The sequence below is a fragment of the Triticum urartu genome, chromosome 3 (genome assembly GCF_003073215.2).
Source record: "Triticum urartu cultivar G1812 chromosome 3, Tu2.1, whole genome shotgun sequence".
NCBI classification, from domain to species: Eukaryota; Viridiplantae; Streptophyta; class Magnoliopsida; order Poales; family Poaceae; genus Triticum; species Triticum urartu.
Window position 1 is genome coordinate 683020711 of NC_053024.1, and position 22968 is coordinate 683043678.

The following is a 22968-nucleotide window of genomic DNA, read 5'->3' on the forward strand; positions in this document are numbered from 1 at the left end:
TGAATTGTTGTTTTGATTTTGTTTTGGTTATGTGAACATGATTTACAGAATGATATACTCTCGAGTCTTTTAGTTTATTCACTGGTTATGTTTTGATGAACGGCCTGCAAAAGGGAGTGGTGTGCATCAGTTTGGTTTGATCGCTTTGAGAGATTATTTTTAGTGGCTGTAAGAATAGAAAGCTCATCGGTGTATCCAGTGGCTGAGGACGGAAAAAAAATTAGGTGGGGCAGACACGAAAGCATATATCTTTTTTGATGCAAAGCTAAAGTAGCCAATACAAATTAAAATGCACACAAATAGTTTTTCCATGTAAAAGAGTTACATGCACACGCTGAAATGTGACAAATTAATAAAGTCAGGAAGCTGCATGGCACAATAGAAAAGAATCGTTGCTAATTTTACAATATTAAGTCCTAAAATATTTTGGATGCATTAAAATGTTATGCACAAACAAGAAAAATGACACTTTCCAAACGTATGGGCACGAGAAATCGTTCAAGTCACGGATGGCTTGCTTTTTTTTTGAACATCAATACAGACGCAAACGCTCATATATATGCGCATACACTCATCCATATGAACGCACACACGCACCCTACTAAGCACATCGCTGAAAATCCTGAAATAAATTCAGGAATAATGCGAGCACCAGGACTTGAACCCTGATGGGTTGGGAATATCAGGGTCCTTCTAACCATCAAATCATGGGTTGGTTCGCCGCGGATGGCTTGCTGATATATAACATATGGCATATGAACGGGAAGGGCCGCCCTGGCATGCCGCTATGAATACGATGGTGTTGCTCGCAGCCCAATAAAACAGGTTTTTCTTTCGCAGTATTTGTTTAGTCATCGATCTGGCTTGCATATGTAAAACAGATTCGCTGGAAATCAAGGTAGGGCGAGCGCCCAACCTCGCCCTACCAAGAGCTCCGCCTGTGGGTGTACCATTGCCACTAAGGATAAAAAATATAGTTGATCTTGCTATCTCTTCAATGGATGGTGTGTAGAGAACCCAACTGTGAACATTATTTCACGTTGCTTAATGCAATACTTTATTTTATGACTTAATACTCATGATGTCATGCTGGATAGCAGTCTTTGGGTGGATTATTAGCTATATATGCATGCTGGATAGTGGTCTATGGATATAATGTTGTAATGTTGTAATTCCTATATGTAATCATGACATGTACGATTTGCCATAAACACTAGAATTTAGTTGGTATGTACTTGTAATTTGTTAACCATGCCTACGCTATCTGTAGAGACGCCATTAGTGAACTTATGGATCCCGTTCCTATTTTCCTCATAAATACAAATATTTATTTTCTGTTTTCTTGCTCTTTAATATCTGAATTTTTTTATTTTATTCATTCTCTAACAATTCCAAAGACTTGATACGCTAATCCTTGTTTAACTACCCAAGCTAGTGAGATTGAAAACCTCACTAGAGCAGTTGGGGACACAAGTTAAGTTTTTTAGTTGAGTTTACGGCTGATGATTGAGCTTGTAGTTTAGCTTCACGGATTGATTACCTTGGTTTCCTTAACTGAGAGGAAAGCTTTCTAAGTACTACAAACCCTTATGTCTCAGTGCCAAAAACATAATTGTTTTCGCACCAGAGCCAGGGAACATCAGGTTCCTATCACAAACAATTCCCTCAAGCAAAATTGTATGTGTAGTCTTGTATTGTTTCTGACCCGTAAAGCTACAGGTTCACAAAATGGTTTTTGATCACATTTTGTTGTAGGCTTTCCTATAGTATATATTGATCAATTCAAAGTAAATAGCAATGTGCTCTTGCATTGTCACGGGACACATATAAGTATGAAAAGTCAAATATGATGGGTATTAGGCCTACACCACAATTTAATTATTTTGAGCAAGAAAACTACATAAAAATCTAAAAGATAGGAAAGAAATAGATATTACTAGGCCAATCCATTTTTCTAATACAAAGATAATAAAAAAATAAGTCAACACCAGGGACAACTTATTCTCATTTTTGTTGTCGATGGGTGATTGTCGAGATGAAGAATTAAGGATAACCCCCATTTAGTTGTTCGACTAGGGGCTAAATCACTCCAAGGATCCTACTAAGTAAATATGCAAGGTAACAAAAGTACCTAAGTAAGCACTTACCTAGAAATGTCAACGGAGGTGGGATGATTAGCTAATGGTGATTTTAAAGACCAAAAGGATGGAGTATGAAATAGAATTCTTAGTTGGATTGACTGCATTTTTCCTTTGTTGTGAAAGAAGTTTTAATCAATTTACACTGAAGCAGGCGTTTCCCACTTAATTTATGGCTTGCTTCAAGCTCGCGAGAGGTTTATGCGAGAAGATAAATTCATTAATAATTGTTTTGGGTGAGGAAGCAAGGAAGGATAGTGAAATCCTCAAGGAGTTTCATGGGATGCTCTCACAATGCTTAAACATATGGGGACTTGGTTTTCGATATATTGAGTTATTAAACTTCGCACTTCTCGCACACGAAGCTTGGAAGTTCTTTTGAACTTGGAGACATTGAGTGCTCGAATTCTTAGTGGTCTATTTTACAAATGCAGACATCATGAATGAAACTTTGGGAAATAAACCATGACGAATTTGGAAAGTGATTGTTCAAGAATGGAATGTTCTACAAGTTGGTTTCACCCACCATATTTCCAACAGTATGATGACGTCTATTTGAACTATAACTAGATACCAAGATCAGAATGGATGTGGCCAGTGGTTGCACTTTCTGATGGACCACCAGAGTCTATGTTGCCCTCATTCATGGTACGAATGGAAGTGGAACAATGAAGTGTTGCAGATTTATTTCTATTGATGGACATCAAAGCCATTAATGCAATACCAACCAACATGGTACATAAAGAGGACTTCTAGGCATGGCTGCATGAACAAAGTGGCCCTTTTGAGTCGGATCCTACTATCTCATGTTGGTGACCATGAACAAGACATGAGAAGACTAGTTGGTGGGTAGGCTGAGCTCGAGCTCCTACAGATCAACGAAAGCATGTCAATTCACATAGAATTCACTACCAACGAGATATGTATTGCATATGGGGCATGTCTACTTCAACAAAGTGCACGATTTGCACAGGATCAAAGGAAACATGGCAACATGCCCTCGTTGATTACACTATGGCCAGCTTACCAAGCATTTGTGCGCAAGTTTGCATCAAACATAAAGTAATGGTTGTTCCATCTAATGGAGACTACAACACATATAGAATTCTCAACTATACTATTGATGTTATGGGAAATTTGTGCGGCGTGTAGGAACGAAATTCATGAGGAATTTTTCAAAGCCTTCTATTGTGTTGTGTAGAGATTACAAGTGAAGTTTGGACTGGCCGGATATGCCCTAAAGGCAATAATATTTGTATTATTTATTTCCAAATTTATAATTATGTCTCTATATTCTATGCTATAACTATTGTGATTCTTGAATAAGTGATTAAGAGGAAAACTCATAAGCACGTGTAGAATGATACCTAATTCCTAGTCTTGCCTCTAGGACTAGCTAAGTGTTGTATGATGATTATGGTTTCCTGACCATAGGTATTTGTTTAGTGTATCAAGAATGCCAACAACATTGAGGGTATGATGTTAGAAAAACGATCATATTGAATTGGCCCAACTATTTTGATATACTTAGAGATGTTATTGTCGCAGGTCTACAGTGGTAACAAGGAGAGTTAATGTATGCCTAATTCCTTAGACCATGAGAGTATCGAGTCCCATCATACTAGATGGTACACATTGGGATTGTTCCAACGTCATCTGTAACAAGGTGATCATAATGACAACTTACAGGTTTATCAGAAAGGGTGGCAAGGAACAAGATAGCTCAAGAGTGGTATTTTCTCCTCCAGCGATGGAGAGATATTCTTAGGGCCCTCTCGGTGTGACGACACCCATCATTGTCTGGCCAGACACATGTGACTAGCTCACAAGGATGCCTGAACATGACAATGAGAAAGAAGAACAAAACCGATAACGAGCAGACCGGTATAGTGAGCATGTGTATGACTCACAGACTGGCATATCTCACCTCGGGTTTTGTAATGTATCGCGAAGCAACGGGAATAGCATGTGATAAACAAATCTTCACTTTAATATCATTCATGTATGGATGTCCATGGTTCCCCTATTAATCATTCAACAAAAGATGTTTTGTTCATGTCCATGTTTTACCAAACCTACAGGGTCACACGCTTAAGGGAATTACGATATGTTAAGTTCTAGTGGAGTGAGGAATATGAGAAAATATTCTCCAAATAGTTTCGGGAACAAAAGAATAGTTTCGAGAGAAACCGCTATGTTTCGGGGAGTACCGGGTAATACCGGGAAATGATAGATAGGCGGGAAATATTTCCGGGGATCTAATATAAATAATAGAGGCCTTAGATAATTATATAGGAGTATGTATTATTTATTTAGAGTCAATGGGCTAAGGAAAATATCAATAAGGCCTATTAGGGGAGAGTTATTGGTCCTATGGGCCCAATAAGGTTGTAGCACCCCTATCTTGTTGGACAAGCACTAGTAGAAAAAGGGCCATTTGTCCCGGTTCATAAGGCCCATTTGCCCCGGTTGCGGAACCGGGACTAAAGGGGTCGTTACTAATGCCCTTGGCCTTTAGTCCCGGTTCTTATACGAACCGGGACAGATGGGCCTCCACGTGGCCGCTGTGGTGAGCCCAGGCAGGAGGGCCTTTAGTCACGGTTGGTGGCACCAACCGGGACCAATAGGCATACACGCGTCAGCTGTTCAGGGGCTACGGTTTTTGTTTTTTTCTGAAAGGGGGTGGATTTGGGGTTTTTGTATGGTTAATTAAGGTGTTTCATATATTGTGTTAGGTAGCTAATTAATTAATAGAGAGAAGTGTCCTCTCTTATCTCCGTGCTTGGTCAACGCTACGTACTATATGTATAGAGAGGCCCTCGGCATGCTAGCTAGTAAGAAAATGAAGGAAACCATTAAGTACAGAATTTTCGTCATGCATACCGAGAGAAGTGATCAACCTCTCCTTATCCGAGAGATTGGTCGAACAATAAGTTTTCGTATTATCTATCCGACGCTACTGGCTACATACATATACAATATGTAAGATATGTTACAATCTCCTAGCATCTGAAATCATGTTCCACATGGTATTCTCCGGCTTTATTGATGACGTGGTCAAGAAAGAATCCCGCTAATTCCTCTTGAATTGCTTTCATGAGATCTTCTGGTAGGAGTTCATTCCACATCTCCCACGTCTAATTTGAAGAAGGGGGTTAATACATATATATGAATGAAACTCAACAGAAATGATGGTGTAATAAAATGAAATTGTGAATATTATTGCTTACGCACATCAAATTGTCTTTTAGAGTAGCCCCGCTTATCTTTGCAAGTCGCGTTGTACATGAACTCGCACACGTAGTATCCACAGAAATCATTCACTTGTTCCTGCCACAAGCACTTTACGAGAAATAGAGGTCAATCAAACTGATAATGAAGCATTATAAATGGCATTGATGAAAGTAGTTAGAATCAACGGGATCGAGATGTGCAGAACTAGCTAGCTAGTACTACTTACTTTCGGGTATGTCCATCGCAGCTCCCCCGGCAGTCCCGGAGCTTGTGCGGTGAATACTTTCCAAACACTGCGAGACAAAGAAAACAATTACTTGATATCAGGAAATGAACAAAAAGTTGCTGATATGGTGTGATAATGATCGATTGAACTTACTTCTCGAGCATTTTAGTCATGTCCGCATAGGTCTCGGGAGATTTTCGTCTCGAGTCTAAGACAGTTACTAGTCCCTGATCAAGCTTAATCTCCAGGAGAATATAGTGGAAGCTGCGCACGCATGCATAACTCATCAATTACATTACTATAACCTCGCTCGAGTAATAAGGGAAACCGAATATGCACAAGACAGTAACACTCACTTGAAGTTGTAAGGAAAGAGTATTTTATCTTGTTTTGATTTACTATCAATGATTTGAGCAAGTTGGCCTCAGCATCATCGGCATTCTATTCAACCTCAAATTTATCTATGAGATTTGTGTTAATGAACCCAATATCATACATTTCTGCTTTTCTGCACTCGACGATCTTCAATCTGCATAATATAGTGAGGATAATCATATATACATGCAATGAAAGAGCTGAGCTATATATAGAGACTTAATGACAGAAGTAGTACTTACAAACAGTAGCAAGTGACCATTAATTTATCGAGGGCCTTTTGGTTGAACCACTGGAAGAACTCCTCAAATGGAATAGTAAACAAATCAATTCCAACGAGGTCGTGCTCCTCTTTAACTCTCAGATACAAAGTATTCGTCCCTCCAGACTCTCTGCAGGTTTTCATGTACCAATCATGGAATGCTCGCATCATCGTTGTTAGAGATTTTTCATCTTTGACAAGAGGCTTCCCGTAATGGTATTGGTGTTCTTCCACCTCCAAGAAATCATAATGTACACCGTCGGGTAGGTAATCTTCAAGATTGCTATAACCGGGCACCATCCCCGGATCATTAGCGACGATATCGCTAGACACCTTGAGCGGGGGGCACGATTGGTCCGCTTGTTTGCCGAGCTGGGCAATTTTTTTCCCAACTCGTCGTTCTGCTAACCTTCATCACTGATAGTATTTACCGACCGCTCCTCTTCGATATATACCTTTGTAGTAATGCGCTCATAGTTGTTTTTCAGCAGAGACTTTGGTGGTTTCCTCAGGGCATCGATAGTGCGCTTTGCTTTCACCCGGTCTACCTTCTCCTCCGGAGGTGGATGTCTCTTTGCTTTCACCCCTTCAAAGAAGGCATTCACTTATTTTTCCATGATCTTCGCGTTTTCTTCCACGGTCCTCTCGTATGGTAACTTCTCTAGAGGCTTGAGAGGTGGACCGAATCTGTATTGCCTCCCGCCTCTGGTTGTACTGCTAGACGCCGGAGCAGACGGAGAGGCTGCGGCTGTCTTTTTTCGTGCTTGCTTACGAGGTGGAGGAGAAGGACTACGACGCGCCGGAGCAGCCGGGGCGGGGCGGCGAGTCTCTTCCGCCCTTGTTGGCGAGGCGGAGAAGGAGGAGGCTGGTGGCTTCTCGGGCACGCCGGCGCAGGCGGAGAAGGAGGCGGAGTGCCGCCACACGCCGGAGAAGGAGGAGGCTAGTGGCTGCTCAGGCGCACCGGCGCAGGTGGAGAAGGAGGCGGAGTGCCACCACACGCCAGAGAAGGAGGCTGAGTGCCCTGATCACTCACCGGAGGAGGAGGCGGTGGAGGAGGCGGAGTGCCCTAACTCGCCGGAGGAGGAGGAGGAGGAGGCGGAGGCGTCCAGTTCGGAAGGTTGATGAGCTCCTTCCGCCATAGGCATGGAGTCTTCAGAGCAGAACCCAGCCGAGTCTCCCCTTCACTGGTAGGGTGGGAAAGCTCGAGCTCCTCAAATCCCTCCGTTATTTCGTCTACCATCACCCTAGCATATCCTTCTGGAATCGGCCGGCAGTGAAAAGTTGCGCCAGGTTCAGGACGTGCAACAGAGCCAACAACCGCCTTGACTTTCATATTCATCCATTGCGTCATAAGGTGGAAATTTTGAGACTCCGTGATTAAGTCCACGGGGTAGCTAGCAGGAGCCATGAAGACAAGCTCCTGAAGCAACTCCGTGGAAGCCACGTTGCTTCTCCGCTGAGATGGCGGTGTAGCTTCGAGTGTAGCAGCTTCGGCAGGTCGCGTGCTGCGAGCCTCGTCTCATTCCTCTAGCACTTGTACCCTTGCGTGCAGTGCCTGTAGTTGGGTCAGCTCCTTTTTCTTCTTCCTCTCCCGGCATTTGTAACCGCCTGCATCGGGAAATCCAGCCTTCCACGAAAGGGAGCCTGGCGTGCCTTGTGTCCGTCCGGGGTGCTCAGGATTCCTGAGGGCCTCTGTGAGCTCGTCGTTCTCTCTGTCCGGAACGAACGTCCCTTGCTGCGCCTTTTCGATATACCCCTGAAGCTTCTCGATGGGTGTGTTCAGCTGCTCGTTGGTCCAAACGCACTTCCCTGTTACAGGGTCCAATTTTCCCCCAACCCCGAAGAATCCAGTCCTGCAATGGTCTGGCCAGCGTCGCGTCTCTGGTTCGATACCTTTAGCAATGAGGTCATTCTCAGCCTTGTCCCACAACGGCCGGGCTTTCAGGTAGCCACCTAACCCCGTGCGATGGTGATGCTTCTTCTTTGCAGCATTTTTCTTGTTTGTCGCTGACATCTTTGCTGCTCTCTTAGATTTCTTTTTGGTGACAAATGCGGGCCACTGATCTTTGATCTTCTCAAATCGGCCGATGAATTCTGGAGTCTTTTCTTGGTCGACAAACGATGATTTCAGCTCATTCTTTCACCTCCTAAATAGCTAAGCCATCTTCTTAAGAGCATAAGCCTTGATCATTGGCTTTTTAACTGGATTCTCTGGATCCTCCTCTGGCGGGAAGGTGAAATTTTCCTGCAGCGCGGTCCAAAGATCAACTTTCTGCCTATCCTGACATAAGACACTTGAGAGTCTTTGTCCTTAGGCTTCAACCATTGCTCGATGTTGATCAGGATCATGTCCCTAACTAGAACTCCACACTGAGCATTAAATTTTTTGCTTGGTCCGGAGGGGTTCAATCGGTTGGCCAGTGCTACCTCTTGAGCACTGCGTTGGATTTCCCCAAAGAGGAAGGGATGATGCAGCAAAGTAGCGTAAGTATTTCCCTCAATTTTTGAGAACCAAGGTATCAATCTAGTAGGAGGCTATGCTCGAGTCCCTCGTACCTACACAAAAACAATAGCTCAACGCAACCAACGCGCTTAGGGGTTGTCAATCCCTTCACGTTCACTTACGAAAGTGATATCTGATAGAGATGCTAAATAATATTTTTGGTATTTTTGGTATAGAGATGCAAAGTAAAAAGTAAAAGCAAAGTAAAAGCAAAGCAATAATAAAGTGATAGAGATTAATATGATGATAAAGAGACCTGGGGGCCATAGGTTTCACTAGTGGCTTCTCTCAAGAGCATAAGTATTCTACGGTGGGTGAACAAATTACTATTGAGCAATTGACAGAATTGAGCATAGTTATGAGAATATCTAGGTATGATCATGTATATAGGAATCACGTCCGACACAAGTAGACCGAAACGATTCTGCATCTACTACTATTACTCCACTCATCGACCGCTATCCAGCATGCATCTAGAGTATTAAGTTAAAAACAGAGTAACGCCTTAAGCAAGATGACATGATGTAGAGGGATAGTTTCATGCAATATGATAAAAAACCATCTTGTTATCCTCGATGGCAACGATACAATACGTGCCTTGCTGCCCCTTCTGTCACTGGGAAAGGACACCGCAAGATCGAACCCAAAGCTAAGCACTTCTCCCATGACAAGAACAACCAATCTAGTAGGCCAAACCAAACTGATAATTCGAAGAGACTTGCAAAGATAACCAATCATACATAAAAGAATTCAGAGAAGATTCAAATATTATTCATAGATAGACTGGATCATAAACCCACAATTCATCGATCTCAACAAACACACCGCAAAAAGAAGATTGCATCGAATAGATCTCCACGAGAGAGGGGGAGTACATTGTATTGAGATCCAAAAAGAGAGAAGAAGCCATCTAGCTACTAACTATGGACCCGTAGGTCTGAAATAAACTACTCACACTTCATCGGAGGGGCTGGGATGATGATGTAGAAGCCCTCCATGATCGATGCCTCCTCCGGCGGAGCTCCGGAACAGGCCCCAAGATGGGATCTCGTGGATACAGAAAGTTGCGGCGGTGGAATTAGGTTTTTGGCTCCTGTTCTGATCATTTGGGGGTACGTGGATATATATATAGGAGGAAGAAGTATGTCGGTGGAGCTTCGAGGGGCCCACGAGGCAGGGGGCGTGCCCTAGGGGGGGCGCCCTCCACCCTCGTGACCGCCTCGTGGCTTTCTTGATGGAGGGTCCAAGTCTCATGGGTCTTATCTGATGAGAAAATCACGTTCCCGAAGGTTTCATTCCGTTTGGACTCCGTTCGATATTCCTTTTCTTCGATACCCTAAAACAGGCAAAAAACAGCAATTCTAGGCTGGGCCTCCGGTTAATATGTTAGTCCCGAAAATAATATAAAAGTGGAAAATAAAGCCCAATATAGTCCAAAACAGTAGATAATATAGCATGGAGCAATCAAAAATTATAGATACTTTGGAGACGTATCAGCCAGCGAGATCAATTTCGATGATCGTGTACCTTTCATCAGAGCGCAACTTTCTCTTCGGGCCTCGTCTCGTTACCGAAGTGTTGCTCGATCCGGAGGGCTAGAAAAGAAGAAAAAGAAGAGAGTTGATACGTGAACATACCAAAAACAATTAATGCATCAATTAGCTATAGTCAGCACATGCTTAATTAATTAATATATATATATATATACTTGGCCGGACTCCGTTCGGTCACCGGAGCCGTCATCACGGTGTCCTTCCCCCTCCGTTCGGTCATCAGAGCCGTCATCACGGTGTCCTTCCCCCTCCATTCGGTCACTGGAGCCGTCATCACGGTGTCCTTCCTCCTCCATTGTTTGATCATCGTCGTAGCCTGCTTCTTCATCCTGTCTTTCCAGACCATCGGTGCATGTGACGTTGAGAAACGACAAGACGGCATCACTTCCGTGTGCGATTATCTCCCCCAACACCGCTTTTGTTGCTTCGTCTCGGGGGTGCGGATCCATAGTTTCTGCAAATATTTACAACATGGAAATTATTATTCAAACATGAAAGATGGATATATTAGTGGCAAACATAGAACTAGCTAGCTAACCACAATAAGGAATCATATTAGTGGCATGGCCTCGACGCTTCTCTAGGGTTTGGGGTGGCCTCGGCAATGCTTCAAGGGTTTGGGGTGGCCTAAACAAGCTTCAAGGGTTCGGGGTGGCCTCGACAACAACGCTCTTTTAACTTGGTAAATTTGGGTGGCCTCAAGAGAGTTTGTCGATCGGGTAGGGGCGCTGCGGGAGGGGTAGGAGACCGACATTGTTTTTTTCTAGGGTTTGGGTGTCCTCGAGAGTTTTGGTCGAGCGAGAGGGCCGGGGGTGCTCCTGTGGTATAAGTTATCACGGTCGAGAGGGGTATATATATCGACCTCCCCTCTTCTCGAAGTTATCTTGGAAGGAGTTATATATATCGACAACGACGACATACATACATGGGAAAATAATGTTATCGGGGAGGGGGTATATCGACAACAACATACCTGATAAAAAAATAAGAAGACGAAGAAGAAATAAAAAGAGGAGAAGAAGAAAGGAATAGAGGAGAAGATCGAAGAAAAAAAAGAAGAAAAAAAGAGGAGAAGAAGAAAAAATAGAAAATATTCTATCCTCTTCTTTTTCTTCTTTTTTCCTCTTCTTATTTATTTCTCCTCTTCTTCCTCTCCTCTTCTTCTCCTTTCTTCCTCTTCTTATTTTCGTTTTTCCTCTCCTTCTTTTTCTTCTTCTTCCTTTCCTAGCTAGATATATAAAACTTTTCTTCCTTTTCCTTATTTTACGTTTTCCTCTACACTAACCTAAAATGCACTAACCTGCTTTTTCCACTCCTTTTTTTTCTTGTAAATATGAACATATACATAAATTGACAAAAAATATGCACAAAAACATATACATAAATTTTCTTATACATACACAATTGTTTTACAAATATGCACATATATGAACATATACATAAATTGAAAAAAAATACATTTATGAAAAAAATGCTATGAAATAAAATGCAGGGCAGGGGCGGCGGCACGACAGGGCAGGGGCGGCACGCGACGGGGCGGCGTGCGGCGCCAGCGCAGGGCAGGGCGGCGGCACGGTAGGGCAGGGGCGGCGTGCGGTGCCAGCGCAGGGCAGGGGCGGCGGCACGGCGGCCGCACAGGGCAGGGGAGGCGCGCGGTGGCAGCGAAGGGCAGGGGCGGCGGCGCGGTGGCAGCGCGCGGCGGCGACGGCGGCCAGTACAGGCAGGATGAGCAGGGGATCGGGGCGGCGCTCACAGCGAGGTGGCGTCGGCGATGAGGAAGGCTCGGGGACGGCGGACGGCGAAGGCGCGCTTGGGGGCGAGGGCAGGGGCGCGCGGGCTCGGTGACGACGTCGACGACGGCGACGGAGACGGTGACAACGAGGCACGGGCGACGGCGACGGCGCGGTCGGGGGCGGCGGCAGGGCGGCGGGGCAGCCTGGCGGCGTCGAAGAGCTCGGCGTCGTCAGGAGGCAATTGGCGATGAAACTGCCAAATTTTCTAAGTGTGGGCTTATATAGTAGAACCTTTGGTCCCGATTGGTGGCACAAACCGGGACAAATACCCCCCTTTGGTCCCGGTTCGTGCCACCAACCGTGACCAAAGGTCTCTTTTCAGCAGCCCAAAGGGCGGGAAGCGGTGGCCTTTGGTCCTGGTTGGTGGCACCAACCGGGACTAAAGGGGGGGCATTGGTTCTGGTTGGTGCCACGAAAAGGAACCAATGTACCCCTTTAGTCCCGGTTTGTGCCACGAACCGGGACCAAAGGCCTTGCACAGCCGGGAGGTGGTGGGAGTTTAGTCCCACCTCGCTAGTCGAGAGGGGCGCGCAGTGGTTTATAAGCCCCACTGTCGCACCCCTCTCGAGCTCCTCTCCATTGCAGGCTTACGGGCCTAATTATGACTGCTATGCCTGATAGGCCTACTGGGCCTTCTACGGGCCTGAATCCTGGCCCATTGATGCATTTCTAGTCGTATTCAGGCCGTGGTGGCCAAGTAGGTGGCAAATTTTTTATTTTTTTTCCCATTTTTTTGTTTCCTTTTTTGCTTTATTTTTTTGTTTTGTTTCTACTTACAACAAAATACTTATTTATTCTATTTTATTTTGTTTCTAATTACTTATTTATTTTATTTTATGATAATTCTTTTTGCTATTAAAGTTTCTAACAAAAAAAGTTCTTTATGAAAATTCTTTTTGCTTTTAATGATTTTGAACATAATATACTTTGATAATTTTATGGCAAAAACTGGATGCACTTCGTGTACAAAATGGACAATATCTTTCGAAGTATCACGGTTTCATACGGAAACTCGTGTCTTACAAAGGGATTTCATTTTTTTGAACTTATTTGAACTCCATACTTTTTTGTGTTCAAAATGCACCATTCAAAGCCACATCATCAATTTTCAACCCTTTCTGACTTCATTTGTTATTTTTCATGCATTTACTGATTATTTTGAGCTATAAGACCCTGAAATTGAAGAGCACTACAAATGAACTCTGAAAAGGTTGAAAGTTGGCATGGTATCATCATTTCACCCACATAGCATGTGCAAGAAAGTAGAGAGTCTTACGGAAAAAACTGGATGCACTTCGTGTACAAAACGGACAATCTCTTTCGAAGTATTAGGGTTTCATACGGAAACTCGTCTATTACAAAGGGATTTCATTTTTTGATCTTATTTGAACTCCATATTTTTTGTGTGTTCAAAATGCACCATTCAAAGCCAGATCATCAATTTTCAACCCTTTCGGACTTCATTTGTTATTTTTCATGCATTTACTGATTATTTTGAGCTATAAGACCCTGAAATTGAAAAGCACTACAAATGAACTCTGAAAAGGTTGAAAGTTGGCATGGTATCATCATTTCACCCATATAGCATGTGCAAGAAAGTAGAGAGGCTTACGGCAAAAACCGGATGCACTGCGTGTACAAAACGGACAATCTCTTTCGAAGTATCAGGGTTTCATACGGAAACTCGTCTGTTACAAAGGGATTTCATTTTTCTGAACTTATTTGAACTCCATACTTTTTCTGTGTTCAAAGTGCACCATTCAAAGCCATATCATCAATGTTCAACCCTTTCTGACTTCATTTGTTATTTTTCATGCATTTACTGATTATTTTGAGCTATAAGACCGTGAAATTGAAAAGCACTACAAATGAACTCTGAAAAGGTTGAAAGTTGGCATGGTATCATCATTTCACCCACATAGCATGTGCAAGAAAGTTGAGAGGCTTACGGCAAAACTGGATGCACTTCGTGTACAAAACGGATAATCTCTTTCGAAGTATCAGGGTTTCATATGGAAACTCGTTTGTTACCAAGGGATTTCATTTTTTTGAACTTATTTGAACTCCATACTTTTTTTGTGTTCAAAATGCACCATTCAAAGCCACAACATCAATTTTCAACCCTTTCTGACTTCATTTGTTATTTTTCATGCATTTACTGATTATTTTGAGCTATAAGACCCTGAAATTGAAAAGCACTACAAATGAACTCTGAAAAGGTTGAAAGTTGGCATGGTATCATCATTTCACCCACATAGAATGTGCAATAAAGTAGAGAGGCTTACAGCAAAAACTGGATGCACTTCGTGTACAAAACGGACAATCTCTTTCGAAGTATTAGGGTTTCATACGGAAACTCGTCTGTTACAAAGGGATTTCATTTTTTGAACTTATTTTAACTCCATAGTTTTTCTGTGTTCAAAATGCACCATTCAAAGCCACATCATCAATTTTCAACCCTTTCTGACTTCATTTGTTATTTTTCATGCATTTACTGATTATTTTGAGCTATAAGACCCTGAAATTGAAAAGCACTACAAATGAACTCTGAAAAGGTTGAAAGTTGGCATGGTATCATCATTTCACCCACATGGCATGTGCAAGAAAGTAGAGAGGCTTACGGCAAAAACCGGATGCATTGCGTGTACAAAACGGACAATCTCTTTCGAAGTATCATGGTTTCATACGGAAACTCGTCTGTTACAAAGGGATTTCATTTTTTTTTGAACTTATTTGAACTCCATACTTTTTCTGTGTTCAAAATGCACCATTCAAAGCCACATCATCAATTTTCAACCCTTTCTGACTTCATTTGTTATTTTTCATGCATTACTGATTATTTTGAGCTATAAGACCCTGAAATTGAAAAGCACTACAAATGAACCCTGAAAAGGTTGAAAGTTGGCATGGTATCATCATTTCACTCACATAGCATGTGCAAGAAAGTAGAGAGGCTTACGAAAAAAACTGGATGCACTTCGTGTATAAAATGCACCATTCAAAGCCACATCATCAATTTAGTACATATAGCTCTCATGGATAGATAAGTGACCAAATTAATAGAAGTTCATCATCACATTATAAACAAAGTACATACATAGTTCTCGTTGAACAACATATAGCTCTCTAGAGCATCTAGTTAAACCTTACATTGAAACTATGTGAAACCTTTCAATGCAACAATAAATGCGATGATAATCACAACCAAGGTAAAAATTGATCCAACGGCATAATGATACCAAGCCTCCGTATGAATGGCATATTTTCTAATCTTTCTCATCTTCAACCGCATTGCATCCATCTTGATCTTGTGATCATCGACGACATCCGCAACATGCAACTCCAATATCATCTTCTCCTCCTCAATTTTTTTATTTTTTCCTTCAAGTAATTGTTTTCTTCTTCAACTAAATTTAACCTCTTGAAAATAGGGTCGGTTGGAATTTCCGGTTCAACTACCTCCTACATAAATATAATCTATGTCAACTTGATGGGCATAATTGTCATAAACAATAGATGAACCAAATAGTTATAAAAGATAATATATACCACATCCGAATCATAGCCAGGACGAGGGCCGACGGGGGCGGATACCAAAACCATCGCACTATATAATAACAAGCAATAATGAAAGTAAGAAAATTAGACAAGTATCTGTCTAAAGTAAGAATTTTTTTTCTTTCAGAAGAAGGTAAGAAGCTCACCACAGTGGTGCAGGCGACGAGATCGGCGCGGGCGATCGACGGCGGTGAAGACGGGGACGGGACGGGACGGACCGCTAAACCTAGACAAATATCGGGGGAAATGGAGCTTGGAGGTCAAGCTTAGGGAGGAGAAAGCTTAACTAGCGTGGCTCGGGCATTTCATTGAACACCTCGTGTGCATAGGAGGTGAGCTACAGCACCCAAATGCCCTCTCCTCGCCGGCCAGAAAAAACAGAGCACTGTGGAGTGCTCTGCTGCGGCGACGGGGTATATATAGGCAACTCATTTGTCCCGGTTTGTGGCTGGAACCGGGACTAAAGCCCAGCCTTCTATCCCGGTTCGAGCCAAGAACCGGGACCAACGTTTGTGGGCCAGGAGCGAGGCCCATTGGACCCGGTTCGTGCCTGGAACCGGGACAAATGGGTCCATACGAACCGGGACCAATGCCCACGAGGCCCCGGCCGGCCCCCTGGGCTCACGAACCGAGACGAATGCATCCATTGGTCCCGGTTCATGGAAGAATCGGGACTAATGGGCTGGCCAGGCCTGAACGAAAGCCCCTTTTTCTACTAGTGAAGCTTGGGGACGAATTGCATTGGGAGTAGGACTCCTCCTCCCTTGCCCGGTAAGTAGAATGCAAAGAAGTCAACTACGCCTTGATTCTCCAGTAGAAAAGGAAGTCAACTATGTAAGCCTTGTGTCTCTAGTAGAAAAAGAAGTCAACTACGCCTTGTGTCTTCAGTAGTTCAGTGCTAATAACACATATCAATAGCAAATACTCGAGCAAGTGCTGCAGGTGAGCTCCTGTGCATGGCACGTGCATGCGACCTTTCATGTGTTTGGTTTATTGAGGATGGGAATAGGATGATTATAGTACAACCGAGACAAAATGGGTAGCAGTTGTGAGATCACCTCCCGATTTAGAAGTTCTGAAGCTCTGTTAATGAGTTGAATGGGCCAAAACTATTGATATCTTATTTCTATGTTCCAAGGATACGCTTTACAAATTTTTGTGCCAACTTTTCCAAGGAAAAAATAACATATAAACTGATGTTCAATTTAGTTTTTCATTGGCCCAGTGTAGTTAAATGTTACCTAGATTAATACCATCGTGTAAGGAATATTATGTTCAATAATCAATAGTTATTTCACTATTATTACATTATTATGTATTTATGTGAAACTACCAAAGTTAACAAAAGTGGATCAGAATGAAAGTTTCCATTTTAGTGCCGATTTCATGCAAAATTATTCACAAATTTTTCAAAAGAGCGAGAACAAGAAGGTGCTAACATAACTTTCTTATGTTATCCTTACAGATTGCTTTTGCTCCATCCAATAAAATGCTCCTTTCCTCTCTCTAGCTATATGTGTTACATATTTGACCCATTTTTGTTTTGTAAAACGACTGAAGTTCCCTCACTTCAATTACTGACATTGTATAGATAGGTTTTACCAAATTTAACTTCCATGTTTCATTCCTTCATATGTGAAAGAAAATTCAAATCATCCTCTTGAAAAAATGGACGGGTGCGGTAAAGCGTGATATGTCTCCAACGTATCTATAATTTTTGATTGCTCCATGCTATATTATCTATTGTTTGGAATGTTTATGGGCTTTATTATACACTTTTATATCATTTTTGGGACTAACCTATTAACCCAGAGCCCAGTGCTAGTTTCTGTTTTTACCCTGTTTTAGGGTTTCGAAGAAAAGGAAAATCAAACGGAGTCCAATTAACCTGAAACTTCACGGAACTCATTTTTGGAAGGAAAGAAGCCCAGAAGACTTGGAGTGCACGTCGGGGGACCTGTGAGGAGGCCACGAGGTAGGGGGCGCGCCCACCCCCCTGGGCGCACCCTCCACCCTCGTGAGCCCCTCGTGGCCCCCCTGACGTACTTCTTCTGCCTATATATCTCCATATACCCTAAAAACATCTGAGAGCACAATAGATCGGGAGTTCCGCCGCCAGAAGCCTCTGTAGCCACCGAAAACCAATCTAGACCCGTTCCGGCACCCTGCCGGAGGGAGCAATCCCTCTCTGGTGGCCATCTTCATCATCCCGGTGCTCTCCATGACAAGGAGGGAGTAGTTCTCCCTCGGGGCTGAGGGTATGTACCAGTAGCTATGTGTTTGATCTCTCTCTCGTGTTCTTGAGGTGATACGATCTTGATGTATCGCGAGCTTTGCTATTATATTTGGATCTTATGATGTTTCTCCCCCCTCTACTCTCTTGTAATGGATTGAGTTTTCCCTTTGAAGTTATCTGATCGGATTGAGTCTTTAAAGATTTGAGAACACTTGATGTATGTCTTGCCATGCGTATCTGTGGTGACAATGGGATACCACGTAATTCACTTGATGTATGTTTTGGTGATCAACCTGCGGGTTCCGCCCATGAACCTATGCATAGGGGTTGGCACACATTTTCGTCGTGATTCTCCCGTAGAAACTTTGGGGCACTCTTTGAGGTCCTTTGTGTTGGTTGAATAGATGAATCTGAGATTGTGTGACGCATATCGTATAATCATACCCACGGATACTTGAGGTGACATTGGAGTATCTAGGTGACATTAGGGTTTTGGTTGATTTGTGTCTTAAGGTGTTATTCTAGTACGAACTCTAGGGCTGTTTGTGACACTTATAAGAATAGCCCAACGGATTGATTGGAAAGAATAACTTTGAGGTGGTTTCGTACCCTACCATAATCTCTTCCTTCGTTCTCCGCTATTAGTGACTTTGGAGTGACTCTTTGTTGCATGTTGAGGGATAGTTATGTGATCCAATTATGATATTATTGTTGAGGGAACTTGCACTAGCGAAAGTATGAACCCTAGGCCTTGTTTCAACGCATTGCAATACCGTTTACGCTCACTTTTATCATTCGTTACCTTGCTGTTTTTATATTTTCAGATTACAAATACCTTTATCTACCATCCATATACCACTTGTATCACCATCTCTTCGCCGAACTAGTGCACCTATACAATTTACCAGTGTATTGGGTGTGTTGGGGACACAAGAGACTCTTTGTTATTTGGTTGCAGGGTTGCTTGAGAGAGACCATCTTCATCCTACGCCTCCTACGGATTGATAAACCTTAGGTCATCCAGTTGAGGGAAATTTGCTACTGTCCTACAAACCTCTACACTTGGAGGCCCAACAACGTCTACAAGAAGAAGGTTGTGTAGTAGACATCAAAGCGCGCCATCCATGATCTAGTATATACTAGAGGATTTGGCCCCAAGTGACACACAAGTTCTATTGTTACGTTTAGGGCCTCCTCTAGTTCTCTCTTGTTATAGTTCTAATTTAGACTTGATATGTATTAGAGCTAATTATTGTTTTCATCTTATCCACACAATAGAGAAGACCTATGAGGTTCTCATCTCTATCCTCTAATTCTCCTGCGACGTCTAGCTCTGGATCGTGAAGCCCGAATGCATGCAAATCGTAGAGAAGTCGTGCTTTTGTTCTTTGGTTCGAGGGGTCGTTCTTGAACAGTTCTAGGGACTTTGTCAATGATCTACACCAACTCTTCTTCTTCTGCAACTCGAAGTTGGTAATGATCCACTCTATTTCTCTAATGCTTCTTCATAGTGATCCAGGATCTTGATTGTAGGCCACTATTTTCTACTACATTTCCCAACATGAGACACTAAAACACGACAAAATTGTCTCTTCTTGAGGGCAAATCCTAGGAGGATTCTGTCATCGGAGGGTTACCTAGAGCTTAATGTAGATGTGGGCGTAGCCAAGGTAAATTCAAATAGAGTCGTTGTTTGTCTGTCTGGACTAGGATGGTATCTGCCATGATTCTTGGGTATGTGTGTTTGATGACCTCGTGGACCCTGCAACCCTTGTGGCAATGGCATATTGCCAAGCGCTTGCTCTTGCAAAACATCACACATCAAATTTTGATACTCATAATTTAGATAGGATCTATCATTTTACAGTGGAGGCAAGCTTTGGCTGATCCAGCTACTTGACTCACTCATTGTACCCATAAACAGTATTGAAAAATGTTTTTGTTGATGATAAAAAACATGAGGTAGTGCGTGGCCGAGTACAAGAGGGTATAAAGAACTAGACTCTGGTCGGACACCGCTCATTGTGTACCATCCCTCCCATCCCTCTCCTTCTATCTTCCCTGCCCCCTTTCTTGTTGCTTGAAACATGTATCTCAGATATGTAACTATCTAGTTGTGAGTTGAAAGTGAAGGAAATATGCCCGAGAGGCAATAATAAAGTTGTTATTTATATATCCTTATATCATGATAAATGTTTATTATTCATGCTAGAATTGTATTAACCCAAAACTTAGTACATGTGTGAATACATAGGCAAACAGAGTGTCCCTAGTATGCCTCTACTAGACTAGCTCGTTAATCAAAGATGGTTAAGTTTCCTGACCATAGACATGTGTTTTCAGAGAATGATGTGATGGACAAGACCCATCCATTAGCTTAGCATAATGATCGTTTAGTTTTATTGCTATTGCTTTCTTCATGACCTATACATGTTCCTCTGACTATGAGATTATGCAACTCCCGAACACCGGAGGACTGAGGACCCACAAGTATAGGGGATGGCAACAGTTTTTGAGGGAAGAGTATATTCAACCCAAATTTATTGATTCGACACAAGGGGAGCCAAATAATATTCTCAAGTATTAACAGTTGAGTTGTCAATTCAACCGCACCTGAAAGACTTAATATCTGCAGCAAAGTAATATGATAGTAACGGTAACGGTAGCAAAAGTAATAGTATTGGTTTTGTAGTGATTGTAACAGTGGCAACGGAAAAGTAACTAAGCAAAGAACAATATGTGAAAAGCTCGTAGGCAATGGATCAGTGATGGATAATTATGTCGGATGTGATTCCTCATGCATGAGTTATAACATAGGGTGACACAGAACTAGCTCCAGTTCATCAATGCAATGTAGGCATGTATTCTGAATATAGTCATACGTGCTTATGGAAAAGAACTTGCATGACATCTTTTGTCCTACCCTCCCGTGGAAGCGGGGTCCTATTGGAAACTAAGGGATATTAAGGCCTCCTTTTAATAGAGTACCGGACCAAAGCATTAACACTTAGTGAATACATGAAGTCCTCAAACTACGGTCATCACCGGGAGTGGTCCCGATTATTGTCACTTTGGGGTTACCGGATCATAACACATAGTAGGTGACTATTGACTTGCAAGATAGGATCAAGAACTCACATATATTCATGAAAACATAATAGGTTCAGATCTGAAATCATGGCACTCGGGCCCTAGTGACAAGCATTAAGCATAGCAAAGTCATAGCAACATCAATCTCAGAACATAATGGATACTAGGGATCAAACCCTAACAAAACTAACTCGATTACATGATAAATCTCATCCAACCCATCACCATCCAGCAAGCCTACGATGGAATTACTCACGCACGGCGGTGAGCATCATGAAATTGGTGATGGAGGAAGGTTGATGATGATGATGATGGCGATGGATTCCCCTCTCCGGAGCCCCGAACGGACTCCAGATCAGCCCTCCCGAGAGAGATTCACTATTAGGGAAAATCCTAGCAGTAGCGCGGGTGCCCGCGCTACTAATACGGCGCTACAACTAATTGGTAGTAGTAGCGCGGGTGCCACCCGTGCTACTACTACGTCCGTTAGCAGTAGCGTGGATACCACCCGCGCTACTACTAACTAGTAGTAGCGTGGGTCTGGACCCTCGTTACTGCTAACTAATTAGGAATTAAAAAATAAATTCTAGCCATGGCTGCTGCTGCTAGCTAGGTGTCATTATCCTGTTCATCCATGGTCGATGCTGATCCTAGAGGGGATGAAGTCGTCCATGGTGATACACCTCTCCTTGGCTGCTGCTACAAAAAAGAGACAAGGATTAGAAGAGGAAGAGAGAGATAGAGAGGAGTAGGTGCAGCAACTCACCGGTGGCTGCCGGAGTTGGAGCCGAAACCCTAGATGACGCCATGGATGGCGCTCTGCTCAATCTGGGAAATGAAGAGAGAGAGAGAGAGAGAGAGGAGTAAGAACAACTCACCTATGGTTGTGTCCATGGAGGATCTGACCGCCGCCATGGATGGCGCTCTGCTGGATCTCCCTCTCCTTCCAACATTAGAGAAGGAGGAGGAAGGAGGGGGAGGGGGCTGCGGTGGGTGTGGAGGTCACCGGATTTGGGGGAGGCATGAGGTGCGAGACTGGCGATGGTGGTGGATGAGGAAGGGAATCGCGGGTGGGAGGGAGAAGCGGAATGGGAGAGCCTATGGAGAGAGGGGGGAGAGTGAGGGAGAGAGGAGGTATTCGACCGAGGATATGGAGACATTACCTACCTTGTACTTAGTAGTAGCGAGGGGTATAAACCCGCGCTACTACTATCAACTTAGTAGTAGCGCGGGTTCATACCCCTCGCTACTACTATGGCATGTCCCCGGGGGGCACGGTAGAGACTGCTTAGTAGTAGCGAGGGTTAAAAACCCGCGCTACTACTATCAACTTAGTAGCAGCGAGGGGTAAAAAACCATGCTACTAGTAAGTAGCAGCAGCGGGGGGTATAAACCCGCGCTACTAGTAAGTGCCTGTCTATAAGCTTTTCCCTAGTAGTGATTGATACGTCTCCAACGTATCCATAATTTTTTATTGTTCCATGCTATTATATTATCCGTTTTAGATGATAACGGGCTTTATTTTACACTTTTATATTATTTTTGGGACTAACCTATTAACCAGAGGCCCAGCCCAAATTGCATTTTTTTGCCTATTTCAGTGTTACGCAGAAAAGGAATATCAAATGGATTCCAAACGGAATGAAACCTTCGGGAGAGTTATTTTTGGGACGGAAGCAATCTAGGAGACTTGGAGTAGACGTCAGGGAAGCTTCGAGGTGGCCACGAGGCAGGGAGGCGCGCCTACCCCCTAGGCACGCCCCCACCCTCCTAGCCCCCTCGTGGCTCCCCTGACCGACTTCTTTCGCCTATATATATATATCCATATACCCTAAAAACATCGAAGAGCAGAATAGATCGGGAGTTCCACCGCCAGAAGCCTCCGTAGCCACCGAAAACCAATCTAGACCCATTCCGGCACCCTGCCGGAGGGGAGAATCCCTCTCCGGTGGCCATCTTCATCATCCCGGCGCTCTCCATGATGAGGAGGGAGTAGTTCT